Genomic DNA, 20,231 nt, shown 5'->3' with positions numbered 1-20,231 from the left:
AAGTAAGTTCGAAACCATCCTGATCTGCACAGAGAATTAGTTCCAAGACAGCCAGGACTAAACAGACCCCGTCTCCAAAAAAAAAAAAAAAAAAAAGTTGTAAGTAGCCAGGCTTGATGGCTCACACCCATTAAACTATCAGAAAGCTGCTGAGGCAAGAGAATTGCCATGAGTTGAGACTTCGATTAAAGGGGTGGTGAAGTGTTTCAGCTTTGAAGGGAGAAGTAACATGGCAGTAGGGAGCCAAGGAATACTACAAAGACACACCACACAACAAACCTCACACAAGAGAGTTATTGGGAAAACCTTGGCTTGGGTGAGAAACTGCAAAAACTGAGCAGGAGGCAGGCTTCATATGGGGTTTCTTGGGGGAGGAGCTTTCCAGGGTGGCCCCATCTTGGGATTTTCACTCTGTAGAGCATAAAGGGACTGGGTCCAGCCACTGCTGTGTTCTGTGGGAAGAGTCTGGCAGCTGGAAGTCCTCAGGGGTGGGGCCAGGCCACTCTTGTGTTAAGGGGCTTAGAGAGGGGATCTACTCTTTAATACTAGAGCCCTAACATCCATGACCACAGATAAGCTCCTCTGGGTTGGAGTAATTTTTGTTTATCTTGGTGTCTGTTCCTTTTGAGACAATGTCTCACTATTAGCTAGGGTGACATGAGATGCATTCTTCAGAAATACACTGGGCTCTGGTTAAGTCTGTGGATTTTTGCTTTGCAGTGCTGGGAATTAAACAGAAGGACTAAGGTAGGTAAGGCTTAAAAAAATTATTTTCTAAAGCTGCCTTAAGATTTTATCCATAAAGATGACTAGTTTTCTAAATTAGTCAATACATATCACACATTGACAAAAGTTTCACAAGTCATCTGGTGACTCCAATAGGTTTAAGTTTAGAGAACTTACAAAAGTTATACACCATGGTAGAGGTACACACAATTTTGCCCAAAGAAAGTGCTGAAAACACAAATTGGGGAGAAGATGTAGATCAGTCAACAGAATGCCTATCTAGCACACACAAAGACAATGCCCAACACCACATTTGGGTGGGGGGGGAACAAAATAAAACAAGGTGGTGCATGCCTATAAACCCAAACACCAAGGCAGGAAAATTAGAAGTTCACAACTAGATATAAAATTCAAAGCCAGCCTGGGCTATGTGAGACCTGCCTGCCCCAGCCCTTCCCCCAAAGGGGAAAAAAAATATAAATTGCTTTATTTCAACTTTGTATGTAGGCATGTAATAAAAGTGTGAAAATATGTATGAAAAAACAGGAAAAGTCAGAACTTATAGGCTTGCATAAAGCCTTTTCAAAAAACTAAACCAAAGGGGGCTGGAGAGATAGCTCAGCAGTTAAGAGCACTGACTGCTCTTCCAAAGGTCCTGAGTTCAAATCCCAGCAACCACATGGTGGCTCACAACCAACCAATATGAGATCTGTCACCCTATTCTGGAGTATCTGAAGACAGCTACACTGTCTAAACCAAAAAACTTAAACTTTAATTTATTGCACCAGTTAACCAAAATACATAAAATCAAAGACCAATTTATAACCCCAAGCTATCATAAACTTGAGATACATGCCACCACCCATAGTGCTGATAACCCAACCAGAAAGGGATTCTCACATGATATTTAAGTGGGTTACCACTTAAATTATACATCCCCAGCCCATGTTTGATTTTTTGTTTTGTTTTGTTTTTTTGTTTTTTGTTTTTTGTTTTTTCGAGACAGGGTTTCTCTGTGTAGCTCTGGCTGTCCTGGAACTCACTCTGTAGACCAGGCTGGCCTCGAACTCAGAGATTCACCTGCCTCTGCCTCCCAAGTGCTGGGATTAAAGGCGTGCGCCACCACCGTCCGGCTTCCATGTTTGATTTTTCTCATCTACAACTTGTCATTTGACGAACATGTTGTTTCACAAATACAAGGACTACTCTAATCTCTAAGATAACCATAATGTCCATTTGCAAAAATCATTGTACTTTAGAAGTGCTAGCAAGAAAGAAAAAAGAAATCTGCTCTGGCAATATTCTAAAGTACTCTGTATTTTGCTCTCTTAAAGTTTTAATAAAGAAAACAGGCTGGTGGTGCAAACCTTTAATCCAGCACTGGGGAGGCTGAGGCAGGAGAATCTCTTAAGTATTCTAGGCCAGCCTAGCTTTTGGTTCAGCCTTTCCTCATCAAGCATTTACCTAGATTAAAGTAAGGGTTGGAAAGGGCCTAAAATTTAGTTGTTAAGAGAGAATTCTCAGTCCCCTCACTACACATATTCACAATCTATAACAGACATCGTTTAAAACAGTGTAGCAAGTTGCATTAATTGTAACAAAATCAGAGTACCTATTTTTTTTTCATCCAGTGGTCTTCCGGAAATTTTTACTATAATGGTCACCCATAAAACACACTATGTAGCAACCCAATTAAATGATTTACATAGTTAACTACAAGTCAAAATTCCAAGTCAATATATTACTTTTAAAACACAAATTTCAGCCGGGTGGTGGTGGCACACGCCTTTAATCCCAGCACTTGGGAGACAGAGACAGGAGGATTTCTGAGTTCGAGGCTAGCCTGGGCTAGAGTGAGTTCCAGGACAGCCAGGGCGATCCAGAAAAACCCTGTTTCGAAAAAAACAAAAACAAAAACAAAACAAACAAACAAAAAAAACCCACAAATTTCAAGTGATGGTCAACACATTCTCAATGTTGTCCATGCTAGCCATGCCCTTTCAAACGATAAATGTATACTGTACAGCGGGCTCACTATGATGTTTGTCTTTTGGTTAAATTAAATCGCATTTTGAAACTCTAATTTTTTACATATCTCCATTTGTAGGTATCAATCTGAAACAATTCAAGCTAACAAGCTTTTAGGTGCCTATGGGATACTAAGTAGAACCTGAAAAACTAAACTTTAGAGCAGAAATGGGCAGCAAATTTTAAATAAATATGCCAAAACACCCAGGGAACAAAATTTCAAGTCTTTCACTTGTGTTGCAAGCCTTCAGTTACTCGCTTTTCAACTACAGAAGATAGCTAGCCACAAACAACATGAAAAAAAAAAATGTCGCAAAGAAAACTCTTCCAGGGTAGAGACACAAGGATCACATGCAGCCAGGCGGAACCCTGTGTTCCTAGGGCTGTTCAGCCGCTTGCTTTTGGTAACCTTGGAGACTACACAAGTAGCCGCCCCGCCAGCCCATTTCCCAGCAGCCCTCTCGCTACTCTCCTGCACCTTAACTGCAGCAGCATCGTGCCCAAAACGCCAGTAAGACAGGCAGGGTTGTCTAGGCACTTGGCCACAAAAGCTTGGCAAGCTCAATAACACGCACAGGCTGAGCATAAAAGTGAGCCCTAACTTCTCAAGTTCCACGTGTCGGCTTCGGCGACGAGAACAGGAGTGGGTCTCCCTCAGACGGAGATTTCCCTGTTCTACTAATCAAGCCACCCTGCTTTTCAGGCACTCTTCACCCATCCCTGCCTCCATCCTTTTGCCAGAGAAAAAGAGACATTCTAGGGGGACGAAAGTGAAGGCAAAAAGCTTCACAGCAGTTCACTCTGCCAACAATTTCACTAGTTTGAAAAATACCCCCAACATCTCTATAATCTTCGAACACAGATTCCCAACTTATAGTGGTTGTAAGCTTACTCCTGCTCACCTTACACTCGAGTCAAAGACCTACTTGAAAACTCAACAGAAACGGGAAGTCCTATGAACAGAAAACCAGTCAAGGCTACCCCACAAAGAGAAAAAGGAAACACCACCTGTTCCCCTACCTGTTTTCTCCGCCTTCGATTTTGCACTTACAAATCACAGCTTCTTTGTTTACCAAGTTCTCACTCATTCAACTCACTTATCGCTCCCTCATTAAACTCGGGGCTTTGCCTCAATTTGACCAGAAATTACACGCTAGGAAAGGTTTGAACAGGTGTCAAAATACTGCATCCAGTTCCTTGGAGAAATAGACACTGGCTGTTTCCCTCGGAGACTCGAAACCCCGAGAGCTAAACTCTAAAACCTGTGCTTATTCGATCGATAGCCAGGCTACAAATCGTCATGCGGAACGTGCCATGCTGCTCAACACCCCACGCACGCTAAGGCAGGGCCGTGCAGTAGGCACTTCTCACCCCGCCCGCCTCGTGGCCGGTCACGGTCTCCGGCGTCGATGTTCCTAGTTAGTTCTCCCAGCGACACGGAAGTGAGGTCGGGGAGGCGTGCGAGATGACATGCGCAACTCGCACAAGGGACCAAAGGCTGCACAGCGTAAGGCCCAGCCAGGCCCAGGCGTGCGAAGCTCTCTGCGGAACGCTGGTCAAGCCGTTCAAATACACAAGTGGTTTAAACTCTCAAAAAACTCCAATCGGGCCACTGTTGAAGCGACGCCCTCCACCCAGGCCCGAGAGTTACCGTGCGGGGCGTGGTCGGCCTCACCCCGAGTCCTTCACATCCCTCTAGGGGAGGGTTATTCTGAAGGGTTCGCACACCGTGTGTCCGCTTCAGCTGAAGAGCCTGCGCACGCACCGGATGTCCACGTCACTGCGCACGCGCTCCTACCCGCTTGGAGCCGGCAGCGCAGGCGCAAAGGGAGGCGCGAGCAGCACCTCTTTGCCCCTCCCCCAACAACAGGAGGCCAAACGGCCCGGAGCAGCGTCAGGACCCTTGGGTTCCGCCCACGGAGCCGAAGCCGTAGCCTTTTCGCGTTTTAGTAATCCAGAAAGAACTACTGAAGCTTCCAGAATCAAGAAAGGAGAGACAGGAAACAGGTACACAATACCCTCAATCCTGTATTCGAAGCCTTCGTGAAAATAATGAAATCACTGCCCACCGGGCCTTTCCCAAGAAGACTCTTCAGCCTTTCCCAAGGATTTTTCACCGGCCCCGCCCCTGCCGTACCCAGCCCCACCCACATGAAGCTTCATAGACCGCCAGGCTTCCAACTTCATCAAAAAACAAAACAACAAAAAACAAAAAAAACACTGAGGACCTCCTATACAAAGTGCTATAGGGCTGGAAAGCGCCAGAGCACTGGAAAACCCTGAAGCAAACACCATGAAAGAAGAGTAAGCAATTTGCCAATATTCACCAACAAAGAACACTAGGAAAATTCGAGAAAGACTTGCTGAGAGCAGAGAATGGAAGTTTATACCTATATTCTCAACACTGAAGCTGAAGCAGAAAGATTGCTGCAAGTTCGTGGCTAACTTGAATTCTATAGTGAGTTCAAGTTCTAGGTAGGCTACGCTGCCAAGATACCTTGCTGAAATGAAAAGCAAAGCAAAGAAAGGTTTGATAAAGGAAAAAGAGCTGCCACTAAATTGCCTGATACCAAGATGAAAGATGTCTTAAAAAGAAATGGTCAAGTAATTTGCCTGAGAGTTTTATCTGAAATGTAGTGCCTTGAGCCTGTATATTTTTTGTTGTTGTTTCTTCAAGACAATGAAGCTTTAAAATTTAAAGGAAACATTAACCAATAAGTATGTTAGGCAATTGCCAACTAAGAGCGGTAGTTCTCAACCAAACATCAAAAATTTTAGGGTTTTTCTCTACCATTCATTATTACTTTCATGCTGCTAATCTACCTGTAAATAATGTTTAAAGTGAAAAGGAGTGCAAAGAAATAATTGAGTAGAAAACATAAAATGCAGTCCATATTCCCAAACCTTTCACTTTCAAGAAAACTTATTCTGTGCTAGATGACAATACAAACACTTTAAAGGAAAACAAGATTGTAAGGATGGAGCCAAGAGGAAAGACAGGGATAGCCGACAGGGTTGATCTGACTTGCTTCTCTTCACTTAGCTTTTTATTCCTGAGGAGAAACTTCCTGTTCTAAACAAGCCCAGAACTAAAGTTTACAGATTTCTGAAATCATTCTGAAACCCATGATTCAGGAAGACCATTCAAGATCTTAGACAAAACTGAAAACCATTTCTTTAACATGTTCCTCTTCTCTGACTCCAGGAACCTTTCCTACTAAACCAAGATGCCTTCTCAAGGGTTGAAATGGTTTCTCAAAAAATCCTATTTTTCTGAGATTAAAATTTGAGTTTATTTACTATTAAAATGTCTGCCCCTAAGGTATGAATGACTCAGTAGCATCTCAAAAAAAGACAACCCAAATAGCACCTCTAATTGGAAAATCTACGAGAACAACTTGCATGGGAAAGTGCAACAGAAATGCTTTCTTACTCCAGGCAAACATGAAATACCAGATTTCAATTTTCACCAATTACTGATTTTCATTGCTGACTAGCTAGTTTCCTGAGCATAACATCAATCATTTTCCTCAAATCCTAAGTATTGCCCTGACATCCTGGGCTTTCTCATTGTTTTCTCTGAAGACCTCTCTCCACATGATTTCTTGAACTTCTTGCAGACCTCCATTACTGACCTGACTCAAAAGGCATGACTTTCTTACAACTCAATCTCCCTCCAGGTGACAAGATTTACAGCTTGCCCTCCCAACTGCTTTTCTCTCAACTATTAAAATGGTCCTCCAGATTAATATTTTTAGGTAACAAAACATTTTTAAGATGCAGCACTAGATTAATAGGTACACTACATGGAAGTTTTCAAAGTGGAGTCTACTTAACCTATAAATTGGAAAATAAGAGTCAGAGTTCTTTTAGCATTTTTATATGCTAATCTACAATTAATATAGCTATACCTATTTCAGTGATTCAGTTTAGATTTACCAAGTAACCATTTTTGCTTATAACAGGGTTTCATGTATCCCTTGCTGGCTTCAAAATTACATAGCCAAAGATGACTTGAACTTCTGATCCTCCTGGTTCCACCTCTGGGTACAAATAGATGCCACTGCTAAACTTGGTTTTATGCATGCTAGGCAAACACCCTATCAATTGTGCTATATCCCCACCGACCAAATGACTGAGTTTTGTTTTGTCTTTTTAATTGCTTTTTCAAGTAATTGCACAAATGGTTACATTCTACTTTCAATGCAGTGTTTCTCAAATTGTACTTAGTTGTATTCTACTTTCAATAGCCAGATGCCATGGTACATACCTTTAATCCTGCACTATAGACAGAGGCAAGTGGATCTCTATTAGTTTGAAGCCAACCTGGTCTATGTATTGACAACCAGAGAGCTACACAGACAGACCTTGTCCCAAAAACACAAAGGGAGAAGAAGGGAAAGCCATCCTTAGCCAGAAATGATGGTGCATGCCTAATATCTAGCATTTAAGAAAATCCTTGCTGGGCGGTGGTGGCGCACGCCTTTAATCCCAGCACTTGGGAGGCAGAGGCAGGCGGATTTCTGAGTTAGAGGACAGCCTGGTCTACAGAGTGAGTTCCAGGACAGCCAGGACTACACAGAGAAACCCTGTCTCGAAAAAAAACAAACAAACAAACAAACAAAAAAACTCAATGAAAACATTGTATACATTTAAAAAAAAAAAAAGAAAAAGAAAATCCTGACAGGCGGTGGTGGCGCACACCTTTAATCCCAGCACTTGGGAGGCAGAGGTAGGCAGATTTCTGAGTTCGAGGCCAGCCTGGTCTACAGAGTGAGTTCCAGGACAGCCGGGGATACATAGAGAAACCCTGTCTCAAAAAAACAAAAAGAAAAACCAAAAGAAAAGAAATATAGTTGGGGGCTGGCGAGATGGCTCAGCGGGTGAGAGCACTGGCTGCTCTTCTGAAGCTCCTGAGTTCGGATCCCAGCAACCACATGGTGGCTCATAGCCTCCTGTAATGAGAGCTGACGCCCTCTTCTGGTGCATCTGAAGACAGCTACAGTGCATTATGCAGGAGCGAGCAGGGCCGGCAGAGGTCCTGAGTTCAATTCCCAGCAGCCACACACATGGTGGCTCACAGCCATCTATACAGCTACTGTGTATTCATACACATAAAATAAATCTTTAAAAAAAAAAAAAGAAAGAAAAGAAAATCCTAAACTCCCAAACAAGCCAAAGCTATATAGTAAGTTCAAGTTCAGCATGAACTACCTGTCTCAAAAAAAAAAAAAAAAAAAAAAAAAAAAAAAAAAAAAAAAAAAAGGAAGGAGAGATAGAGCTCAAAGGTAGAGTACTTGCAAAAGTACATGCACAAAACCCTGGATTCAATCTCCAGCATTAAAAATCTAAACCTAGCAGGATGTGATGGCACACACCTTTACTCACAGTATTCTGGAGGCAAAGGCTAGTGGAGCTCTGTGAATTCAAGACTAGCCTGGTCTACAGAGTTAGTTCTAGGACAGACTGTCTAGGGGAAAAAAAAAAGATACCCTTCTATTGTCCCATGTCTTAGGCCCATGTTTCTCACATTTTATCTAAGAGGATCTTCCCTAATCTTTCATACTTAAGTGTCATTTGTTAAAGAAACTTCCTACTAACAAAGAGGACTAGATGAAGTAAACTGTAAACAAGCATGCAATATACAAGTATGATAGAACTTGAGAAAAAAAAACTAAAAGCCTATGGCAGAAGAAAAGCACTGAAAATTATGCAAATATATGAAACAAGCCATATTCCCCACCCCACCCCCAAGACAGGATTTCTCTGTATAGCCCTGGTTGTTCTGAAACTCAGTCTGTAGACCAGGCTGGCCTCGAACTCAGAAATCCGCCAATCTCTGCCTCCCAAGTATTGGAATTAAAGGCATGCACTACCACTGCCCGGCAAGCCATACTTATTTTACATGAAGAGCGAACACCAGTGCCTTGAAAACCTAGGTTATAGTAATCAACAAAGTTTTTGCCACCAACCCTGATGACCTGAGTCATCCCTGGAAATCCCACATAAAGAACTAACTAAAAATCTTATGATCTTAAATTCTTAGTGGCAATATATACTGCTGGTTGTAGGAATGCACTATCTAAAAAGCCAGTTTTAGGGCTGGCGAGATGGCTTATCGGGTAAGAGCTCTGACTGCTCTTCCGAAGGTCCTGAGTTCAAATCTCAGCAACCACATGGTGGCTCACAACCACCCGTAAAGAGATCTGACGTCCTCTTCTGGTGTGTCTGAAAACAGCTACAGTGTTTTAGGCAGGAGCGAGTGGGGCAGGAGCAAGCGGGCTGGAGCAGAGGTCCTGAGTTCAATTCCCAGCAGCCACAGGATGGCTCATGGCCATCTGTACAGCTACAGTGTACTGTACAGCTACAGTGTACTCATACACATAAAAAAAATAAATCTTAAAAAAAAAGCCAGCTTTAAAGGAACTGAAAAATAATCTGCAGTGTGGAAAAGGTTTTATTTTCAAAATAGAAATGCAGTTAACAGAAAAGTACTCAATGAGGGCCCACCTAGGAGGAAGAAGGCCATCTGTAATCTAGCACTCTTTCAAGGTCAGTAAACACAACTGGAAACCAAATTCCTATGTTAATACAAACCTCCATTTTAGTTACAAAGTCCTATTTCCACTCCTTAATCTTAAAGCCCTCTAGACCTGTCAATGTTAAGGTGACAGAGACACAACTCCGCACTGCCTCCTTCAGCACCCTGAGGAGTTTCCCTAGACTTTTAAGACCTTGACTCAGACCAAACCAAATTCATGTCTTTAATACCTAAAAGAATTAAGACTAGGGCTGGCCGAGATGGCTCAGCATGTGAGAGCATGGACTGCTCTTCCGAAGGTCCTGAGTTTGGCCTGTAAGAGCATGGTATACATAAACTCACACACACTCATACACATGCATAAATAAAAATAAATGAATAAATCTTACCAATCTAGCGTACCTCCTTTCTTTACAAATGGATTTCTGGTGAGACTCCTAGAAAATGCAAGTTTGTGACTGGGAAGAGAGCAGTTTTTACTTGTGCTGGAATTCTTGCTCTTCTACTGACTGGTAAAGGCTTCAACCAGATTCCCCCTTCTCATACCTCCAAGATTTCCCTTACCTTTTTATCCTAACTCAAAATCACTTCAAACTTCTCAAAACTTTGTTTCTGAAATTGATTTCACACCATAAGATCTTATATTTCCAAGACATGGTCATAGGCTGTGAACATTTGCTAAAGGCATTTAAAGAAGATGGGTCAGTAAAATGCAGATTCCTCTGCAGCTACTAGGGACAGCTACGTACTACCTACAATAGGCAAAACATTGTTCTTAGCATTTCATACACTTTACCTCACTAATCCTCAAAACAATAGGTACAGTCTCCAATGTTTTTCTTTTCTTTTTTTGAGACAGCATTTTGCTATGTAACCCAACCTCTGGCCTCAAGATCACAGCAAACACCCTGACTTGCTGCAGCCTCCTGAGAGCAGAATGATAGCTGTGATCAGCACACTCAACTTGATGTTAAAAAGTGATGACAATGAAGGTAGGTAGGTTGGTTGGTTGGTTGGTTTGAAACCACCACTCAGGAGTCAAAGGCAAGCAGATATCTATGAATTTGAGGCCACCCAAGGCTACATAGTAAGACCCTGTCTCAAAAATAAATATAAAATAGATAATCTGGAGAGATGGCTCAGTGGTTAAGAGCACTGACTGCTCTTCCAAAGATCCTGAGTTCAATTCCCAGCAACCACATGGTGGCTCACAACCATCTGTAATGAGATCTGATGGATGCCCTCTTCTGGTGTGTCTGAAGACAGCTGCAGTGTACTCATACATAAAATAAATCTTAAAAAAAATAAATCCAAGCTGTGCAGTAATTCCAGAACTGAGAAGTCTGAGGTAAGAGGATTGCTATGCTATGTGTAACACACACAATGTAAAAAAGAGATAATTTTTAGATAGATAAATCCGAAGCTAATCAGTCTGTTACATTGGCAAGTAAACATTTACTGGGGAAAGTTGGAAAGTATTATAATGTGAGAGCAAGACTGTGGGCTCAGCTAGTAAAGTGCTTGTCATGAGAACAGGAGGACCTCAGTTTGATCCCTAACAGGTATGTAAAAGAAAGCCAGGTAAGGTGTTCAATACCATAATCCCGGCACTGGGGAAGCAGAGAAGGAAACATCCCCGAAAGCTTGCCAGCTGAATCTGTGAGCTCCAGGTTCAAACAGAGTAAAGTGCTTACTGTACAATCATAAATAACTGAGTTTGAATCCCCAGCTCCCTTTTAAAAGCCAGAAATACTGAAGAATATCTGTAATCAAAGAGCAGGGAATGCAAATACAAGTGACTCCATGGAGCACACAAGCTAGGAAGTGTACCACAATCAGTGAGCTTCATGGTTCAGAGAAACACCCTTCTCAAAAATATTATGAAGAGCAACCTAGGTGAAACTCAACATTACCACCTGGCTTCCAAATGCATAATACAGAAACACATATCTTACACAGCTACACATGCATACACACAAATACAGAGATTAACAAACACATGGTGATGGCAGGAGGGTACTGTCTGAAAATCCATCCCATCATTAGAAGAGAATATGAAATAAACTGACTTCCATGATACAGTGACAGCCATACTACACAGAAGAAACGGGGGAAGAGTTGTACAAAGATATATATATTCCCAAACCTTTATATTTTTAGATAGAAATAAATTTTTAAACATTTTTTTTCCATGCTGGAGATGAACTAAGGGCTTTCCTTGCCCATGCCAGACTCCTGAACTCTATATTCCTAGCCCTTCAAAATAGTAACATTATTTTACATGTAAAAATTATATAAAATTCCAGGGAACATAAGTAACTGAAACATAGCCATGTATTTACTGTCTATACCTGCTTTCATGCTGGCAGAAACAATGGGATCTACATAGCAAAAAATATTTACTATCTGACTTTTATTTAAAAGGTTTGCCAAGTCTTGGTTATCTTCAGCCATAAGAATGTTCTTGCTCAGGGGCTGGAGAGGTGGCTCAGCAGTTAAGAGCACTGACTGATCCTGAGTTCAATTCCCAGCAACCATATGGTGACTCACAACCATCTGTAATGGGATCTGATACCCTCTTCTGGTGTGTCTGAAGACAGCTACAGTGTACTCATATAAATGAAATAAATCTTTTAAAAAAAAAAAAAAAGAATGTTCTTGCTTAAATAGAACATATAAGCAAGAATGGCCTACATGAGACCCTGTCTCACAGAAATAAGACAATGAGCATAACTTTAGCTAAGCATGGTGGCTCACAACTGTAAGCCAACACATGGAAACAAGAGGCTCATTAACATACTATCTCAAAAATGTGTCATGCATAGTGGTGGGCGCCTCTAATCCTAGCACTCAAGATGCAGAGGAAAGCAGATCTCTGTGAGTTTGAGAATGGTCTGGTCTACACAGTGAGTTCCAAGTCAGTCAGTGCTATATAAAGAGACCCTGTCTCAAACAAAAACAAACAAAAACAAAAAACAAAAAGTAAACAGATTTATGTGTTAGGTGGCAAGTTCCTGTAATCTACATTCAGGAAAGAGAAGCAGGGGGGTCTCTGTGAATTCATAGACAGTTTGTTTATATATCTAAGATGCAGGCCAGGCCAGCCATATCTAAATACCTGTCTCAAAAGATATAAAGGAAGAGCAAAGAAAATAAAGAGCAGGGTACCGTTGTGCACATGCTAATCCCAGCACTTAGGAGGCTAACATAGAAGGCTCAAGAGTTTGAAGTAACCCAAGTGATACACTGTCCCAAAAAGAGAGTATCATAGCTCTTCTGGTAAAGGAGCTTGCTGCCAAGCCTGAGGACATATTGGATGCCTGGGATTTACATGGTAGGAGGCAAAAACTCCTGTAAATAGTTGCTAATCCTTGCATGCTACACATACATAACACACAAATACTTTTTTTTTAAATTTTTAAGGAGAATGAATGAAGGGCAAGAATGTTGACCAGTTCTTAAAGTATTTACAAGCATGAGGACTGAGTTCAGATCACCAGCACCCATGTGAAAACAAAAAATAGTAATAATAAAAATAAAATAAATTTAATTAATTAATTAAAAAAACAAACAAACAAACCAGGTAAGGACTAAAGAAATGGCTTAGTGGTTAAGAGCACTGGATGCTCTTCCAGAAGACCTAAGTTTGATTCCCAGTACCCACATGGTGTGATTCATAACTATCTGTTACTCAGGTTCCAGGGGATTGGAAACCCTCTTCTGGCCATACATGCAAGCAAAACACCCATACATATAAAATAAAAATAAATCTTTAAAAAAAAAAAAAGGTGCCGGGCAGTGGTGGCGCACGCCTTTAATCCCAACACTAGGGAGGCAGAGGCAGGCGGATTTCTGAGTTCGAGGCCAGCCTGGTCTGAATTCCAGGACAGCCAGGTCTACACAGAGAAACCCTGTCTTGAAAAAAAAAAAAAAGGCAAGTGTGGTGGTGCAATTTTAACCACAGCAGTCAGGAGGCCTTTGCATGTGTAATTTCTATGACTTCAAGGACAGCTTGGTCTAAATAGCAGGCTCCAGGCCATACAAGGCTACATGGTTAAGACCCTGCCTCAGAAAAACAAAACAAAACAAAACAGGTCACATCTGTAGTCCCATTTCTGGGGAAGATGGAGACAAGCAGAACCCTGAAGCTTGTCAGCTATCTAGCCTAGCGAAATCAATGAGATCCGGGTTCACTGGGAAACTCTGCCTCATAACAATAAGGTATACAAGCTAAGGAGACTGCTCAGGAACTCAGATATCTGCCACAAAACTACAAGGACTTAAGTGTAGACCCCCCCAGAACTCAATGTAACAGAAAAATAAAACAAGAATGATCCAATAAACACACTGTTGGGGATTCTGAAATTCATTGGCTGGCCAGTCTAGCTTCAGGTTCAGTGAGAGACCGGATCTCAAAAACTAAAAATAAAGATGGAAAGTGATCCCTGAAAGAGATCCAGTGTGGATCCTGGATCTTCATACCCATGCAGACCCCTGTATTATGCACACCCACACAGACATTTGCACGAATCCACACTAACAATTGCACATACAAAACAATATGGTAGAAAAAAAGGATTGAAGATGACATTGGTATCATCCTCTGTCTCCCACATCTACATAAACACATACCAAAAATGAGAATTCAGATGCATTCGAATACAGAGGGAAAAAGAGAGAAATTCTATGTATGCATAATTTGCAAGTTAAGTTCAAATGATGAAAATTAACTGAGTGTGGTAGTTCACACCTGCAATTTCAATACTTGAGAAGCTGGGGCAAAAGCACTGTAGAGTCAACCTCAATTCAGGAAGAAGAAAAAAGCTGAAAACTAGCACAAGATTATATATAACTCTTGAGAACATAATTATGGATCTAAGACGCTCAAGTCCTTGACATATGTACCATATCACTCTGCTTTTACTGGTATACTGCTTGTTAACATCAAACTACTATTTATTGTTATTTTTAAATTTCCTGAACAATTTACCAGGATTTTACATACAGGGAATTGTCTTTTTTAAGTTCCCCAGGGACACTTCATATGTGGCCCATAGATGGTAGGTGCTCAATAAATGCTGAATGACAAAATAATCAACTCTACTGTGGGTTCACAGCCTGAAATTCTCCCACCTACAATTCACACCATTAATCTTCCTTCTATGCAACAATTGAAAGGACATTCCTGGGGTGAAGACTGCTGAGTCTACTGGATTTATTACATTAGGTTCCTTTTCTAGAAAAGAGCTCAAAGTACATATGTAATGTTAAAATAGAATTCTTGACTACTGAGAAGGTAGGTGGAAAAGTGGGCAAGAGAAGGAAGAATCTATTATAATTGCCTGCCTCCCGAGAATAAGCATTATTCAGTCCTGGGGACTAAAAACACTGCTGCCATGTCTTTGAACTGACTCCCTACATTATTTCTTCAAACTTTGTACTGGCCAACTTACATCACAATGAATATCAGTGAAACAAAAACTTGCCATAATAATAAAATTCTAAAAATCTCAGCTAATAGCCCATGATTACATAATGTAGAAAATCTGTTTTTGTGTTTTTGAGACTTTGAGACAGGATCTATACTCCAGACTAGCCTCCAACTTACTATGTAGTCAAGAATGACCCTGAATTCCTGATTCTTCTGCCTCCACCTCCCAAGTGGTTGGATTAGAGACACCCTCACCATGTTCAGTTTAAAGTGGTGCTAGGAATTGAACACAGGGTTTGGTTCGTTCTGAAGCACTCTATCAATTTAGCTATAACAAAATTGACAAATAAAAAAATTATAAACTAGCATCATTAAGCATCTACTACATGCCAAGAACAAATAAATAAGACAATGAAAATACCAAGTGATCTTATATTGTGCTATAAGCAAAAGTACAAACAGCTTTGGGAAGAAAAATGCAGTAAGAGATCAACTTCTACTCATCTAAATTTGGAAAAGTTATATGCTACCTAATTTTAATTTTTCTTTAAACCACCAGTACAGTTTCATTAGAATTTAGGAAAAAAGTATAGTACAGGTTCAGTCAAAATATTGGCAGCCACCAGGAGGAGATAAAGTCTTGCCTTTCAAGTTGCCCATTGATAGAAATAGTTTCTGAAGAAAGGAAATTTGGCTAGTGAGATGACTAAGGTAAAAATGCTTGCCTTCAAGCCTCAAGAGTTTCATCAATCCCTGGGATGCACAAGGTAAAGGAGGAAATGGACTCCTGAAACTTGTCCTCTGACTTCCCATATGCCTATCCACACACAAGTATGAGTGTATAAACATACACACTCCCCTGACATGGGCACTAGGAACTGAACTCAGGTACTCTGCAAGAACAGTAAACTCTTTACTGCTCAGTATCTCTCAAACTCCTTTCTTAACTTTTAAACTTTAAACTTAAAATTGAACTTCTCATTTTTTTTTTTTTTTGAGACAAGATTTGTCTGTTTAGCCTTGGCTGTCCTGGAACTCACTCTGTAGCCTAGGCTAGCCTCTAACTCAGAGAGATCCACCTGCTTCTGCCTCCTTTAATCCTGGGATTGAATGCATATGCCATCATTGCTCATCAAATTTTAATTTCTAAAATTAGTTGTTATTATTAGAGATGCAAATGATGGGGGAGTTCCTGTGACATGGATTACATATGGAAATTAAAGGACAACATCATGGAATCCTTTCTTTCCATCTACCTTTACATGAATTCTACCCCCAAGCTTGTTTAAGCAAGCACCTTTACCAAGCCCTCTTGGCAGCCAGGATATCTACTTTTTGTTTGGTTAGATTTTATTGTTGTTTTGATTCTTGTTTTTTTGAGACAGGGTCTCTCACTCTGTACTCCAGCCTGTTCTATAACTGTGTAACTAAGTAATCTAAATCTAGAATGATCCAGCTACCTCAGTTTCCCAAGTGCTAGAATTACAAGTGTTATCCTGGCTAAAGCTCCACTAATTTTTGTTGTTTTGTTTTGTTTTTAAAATTAACTTTCTCCCAATTTAGGCTCCAAACTGGGTCCTTTTTACCTCTTGGAACTATAGAAACATGTCCTGGTCTGATTTTTTGCTTGGTAGGTTTGGTTTTTGGTTTCTAGAGACAGAATGTCTCTGCATAGCCCTGGTTATCTTAGGTAGACAGGTTGGCCTCAAACTCAGAGATTAACCTGCCTCTACCTCCAGAGTACTAGGATTAAAGACCCTAGTCCAGGTTTGTTCGTTTGTTTTTTTAACAGCTTGACACAAGCTAGAGTTTTCTGGAAACAGGACTCTCAGTTGAGAAAACTGCCTCAATTAAGATGGCCAGTTGGCAAGTCTATGGAGCATTGATTAATGATTGATGTAGAAGGGCCCAACTCACTGTGGATCGTCCTGCCCCTGGGCAGGTGGCCTGAACTGTTTAAGAAAGAAGGCTGAGGGGCTGGAGAAATGGCTCAGTGGTTAAGAGCACTGGATGCTCTTCCAGAGGTCCTGAGTTCAATTCCCAGCAACCATATGGTGGCTCACAACCATCTGTAATGAGATCTGATGCTCTCTTCTGGTGTTTGAAGACAGCAATAATGTACTCATATACATAACATAAATAATCCTTTTTTAAAAAAGAAAAAGAAAGAAGGCTGAGCAAGCCATGAGGAACAAGCCAGTAACCAGTACTCCTTCATGACCTCTGTTTCAGTTCCTGCCTCCAAGTTCCTGTCCTGAGCTCTAGACCTATAATCTTCCCTGATGAAATAGACCTTCCCTCCCCCAAGTTTGTTTTGGTCACCATGTTTTATTATAGCAATAGAAAGCCAAATAATATAAAACAATAACAGGACCATCTGCAACTAAGTAGCAAAGGAAATTTACTCTTGATCAATAGAAATGGGGGCTTGAAGAGAGGGCTCAGGTGTTATAAATGCTTACTTACTGCCCTCTCAAAGGACCCAAGTCCAGTTCCCAGTAGCTCAGAACTGCCTGTAACTCCAGCTCCAGGAAGTCTAACACCCTCTTCTAGCCTTTCAGGGTGCTAGCACTCGTGTTGCATACATACATACATATAAATAAAAATACATGGGACTGGAGAGATGGCTCAGCAGCTAAGAGCACTGACTGCTCTTCCAGAGGTCCTGAGTTCAATTCCCAGCAACCACATGGTGGCTCAACAACCCTATGTAATGGGATCCAATACTTTCTTCTGGTGTGTCTAAAGATAGCTCAGTGTATTCATATACATTAAATAAAAAATAATTTTTAAATCTTTAAAAAATACATACATATAAATAAAAATAAATATTTTCTAAAAAAAAAAAAGAAGTGGGAAGACAGAGAGAGAAAATGAGCAAGCAGTGTAGTGGTGGTGGTGGCACATGCCCTTAAACCCAGCACTCAGAAGCAAAGGCAGCAGATCTCTGAGTTTGAGACTATGGTTACACAGAGATGACCTGTCTCAAAAATAAATTAATTAATTAATTTAATTAATTCCAAAAATTCAGACACCATCTCTTTCTTCCCTCATATGGGACTTTCTGTGTCATAATGGAAATTATCAACTGTCATAGCAAGGGAAAGAGAGGCCATTTAGCATGCAGATGATATAATGAAGTTAGAGATTATCTGGTGGTCACTAAGACAGCCACCTTAGATTCAACCTATTTTGGCATTCCAAATGTATATAACTCTCACCTTGACCCTGAGATACAGATTTTTAAGTCAGAGATCTTACTAAGTAGCCCTGGCTATCTGGAACTTGCTAAATAGACCAGGCTGGCCTTGAATTCACAGAGTTCTGCCCTCCTCTCCTCCTCAATGCTAAGATCAAAGGCATGTGCCACCAAGCTCAATTCTGGGGTCCAAATTTGAACAACTCCCTACTCAACAGCTATTCCTAGCTTTCTAGCAGAACTCAAGCTCAAAATCTACAACAAAATCTCAGTACTCAAGAGGGAAACGTAGGAGAATCATTCTAGGTTTAAAACCAGCCTTGGTCTTACAGCCTTGGTTTATACAGAAGCCAGCTAAGACATAGCAAGACCTTATCAAAGATAATAGTAATGAGACCAAGTGTAGCAGCACCTTTCTGCCCTTCGACAATTTCTTAGGTGCAGGGAGAATGAGAGACAAGGAGAGAAAAAGAGGGAGAGAGAGAGGCAAAGAGGCAGACTGACTAATTTGATGACCTTATAGTTTAAAATGATCCCCACTTGAACTTAGCTGCAGCCTACTGTGTAGTGTCCCAGAGGGCAGGAATATAATACTGTGCCTTCTGGCTTCATCCAGACATGAATAATATGGCTATCTGTCTGAAGTCCAATGTCAATGAGTCAACATAAATTTCAAACATAGATGGTTTTGTTAAAAAAAGATTTATTTATTTTATTTATATGAGTACACTGTAGCTATCTTCAGACATACCAGAAGAGGGTGTCAGATCCCATTACAGATGGTTGTGAGCCACCATGTGGTTGCTGGGAACTGAACTCAGGACTGGAAGAGCAGCCAGTGCTCTTACCCACTGAGCCATCTCTCTAGACCCCCCCCCCCAAAAAAAAAAAAAAACATAGTTTTAAAACAGAAATTGGCATAAAAGAAAGTTGTCTGTTGACTGGTTGATTCAAGGTCCCAGACTGTGGCTCAGTGTTGGGGGTGACTTCACAAAATGTGACTTCCGGAAGTGGTGTAAAACGGCTCTGACCTAAACCCTAAGACTTTGGTCCATCAATCCTATAGTCCTAAGAGTTTGGAGATGTCTGCCAGGTTTTTTTGCCTTTGTGCACACAAAATCTTCATGCCACTGACAAGAAATTGTGATGTTTGTTTCCACTAAATTTATATCCCCAAACCACTACCCATTTGATTGAGCAGCTTGATGCTTGTGGTCTGGGGATGGATGTAGAGCCTCACACATGCTGGGCAAACTCTGTCCCTTATATATATCTGAAATGCTCTGGCCATATTTTTCACAGGTTCCTACTAACTCATCTCTTAGGCACAGGAGAGAAACTTGAGTCCCTTGGGAGTCCGGAGGAAAATAAACAAAAACTCAGTGCAAAGCTGCAGAAATACCCACTCTTCCTTAAAACTTCTTGCATGCTGTTCATTCTCCTACAAAGACCATCTACTTTTGGTTTTACCTTTAAAACACTGCATTCATGCTAGTACAATGGCTTTATGGGCAAAGATGCTTGCCACCAGACCTAACCATATGAATTCAATCCCTGGGAACAACATGACTTCACAAGTTGTTCTCTGACCTCAATTTGCATATGATAAAAATAAAAAAGTACCTTACCAAGACACTAGTCAAATGATATCCTACAGCAGCTAACCTTTCACTCAGATGGCAGCATCCCTGCAGGTAGAATCTGGGTAGGTCCTGAGATCCCAGGGGACTAGCAAAGCAAAGGATCAGAACACTTACCAGATGAACAGACCTGAAAATGCAGACTCACTGTAGGTGGCCAAGGTGTGGCCAGGTGAGGATTGGGGAACTGCAGTGGGACAAACTTGTTTTTTTCATGATATCATCTCTGTTTCCAAAGAAAGTCCAGTTTGGGCCAGAATCCTGAGTTTCTTCTGGACATGCATGTGCCTCTGTCATGACTGGCCATTTGGGAGTGATTCCTATGCTCACTCACGTTCCCAGTGTTTCAGTCAAAGGGTTTCCTTGTTCTCTTTGATCTTACATAGGCCTCACAATGGCAGATGTCGACATCTCTAAAGTAACATTATAACAGTAGATGAACAAATCCAGAGAGCCATGCTTTTCTCTGAGCTCCTTTTCATCCATGGGGACTCTCCACGGTCTGGCTTGGCTTCAACCTTCTTTTGCAACTCTCCAGATGCAGGTGTATTTTCTCTCCACACAGAACACAACACACATACACAAACACTACCATACAATATACAATGCACACAACACACACACACGCACACACACACACACAGCTCAGAAAAGTCCCCAGGCCTC

At 41.2% G+C, this 20,231-nt stretch overlaps 1 protein-coding gene across 9 annotated transcripts in view; it reads right to left on the bottom strand.

The window, feature by feature from the left end:
* Positions 1 to 20,231, bottom strand: part of Mga (MAX dimerization protein MGA) — a 90,917-nt gene that overhangs the window by 61,111 nt on the left and 9,575 nt on the right. For 5 of the 9 annotated variants that reach the window (XM_031371543.1, XM_031371548.1, XM_031371550.1 and 2 more), the window contains exon 1: positions 4,406 to 4,546. The exons of 2 other annotated variants lie outside the window; for them this stretch is intronic. The gene's annotated coding sequence lies outside the window, so the exon portion shown is untranslated. Of the gene's footprint in view, positions 1 to 3,774; positions 4,106 to 4,405; positions 4,547 to 20,231 lie in introns of those variants that run through there. 2 more of the 9 variants (XM_031371547.1, XM_031371546.1) reach the window with 2 other exon arrangements.

Source organism: Mastomys coucha, unplaced genomic scaffold, assembly GCF_008632895.1.
Source record: "Mastomys coucha isolate ucsf_1 unplaced genomic scaffold, UCSF_Mcou_1 pScaffold15, whole genome shotgun sequence".
NCBI lineage: Eukaryota > Metazoa > Chordata > Mammalia > Rodentia > Muridae > Mastomys > Mastomys coucha.
The sequence above is the reverse complement of the archived record's forward strand: the minus strand, read 5'-3'. Positions and strand labels throughout refer to the sequence as shown.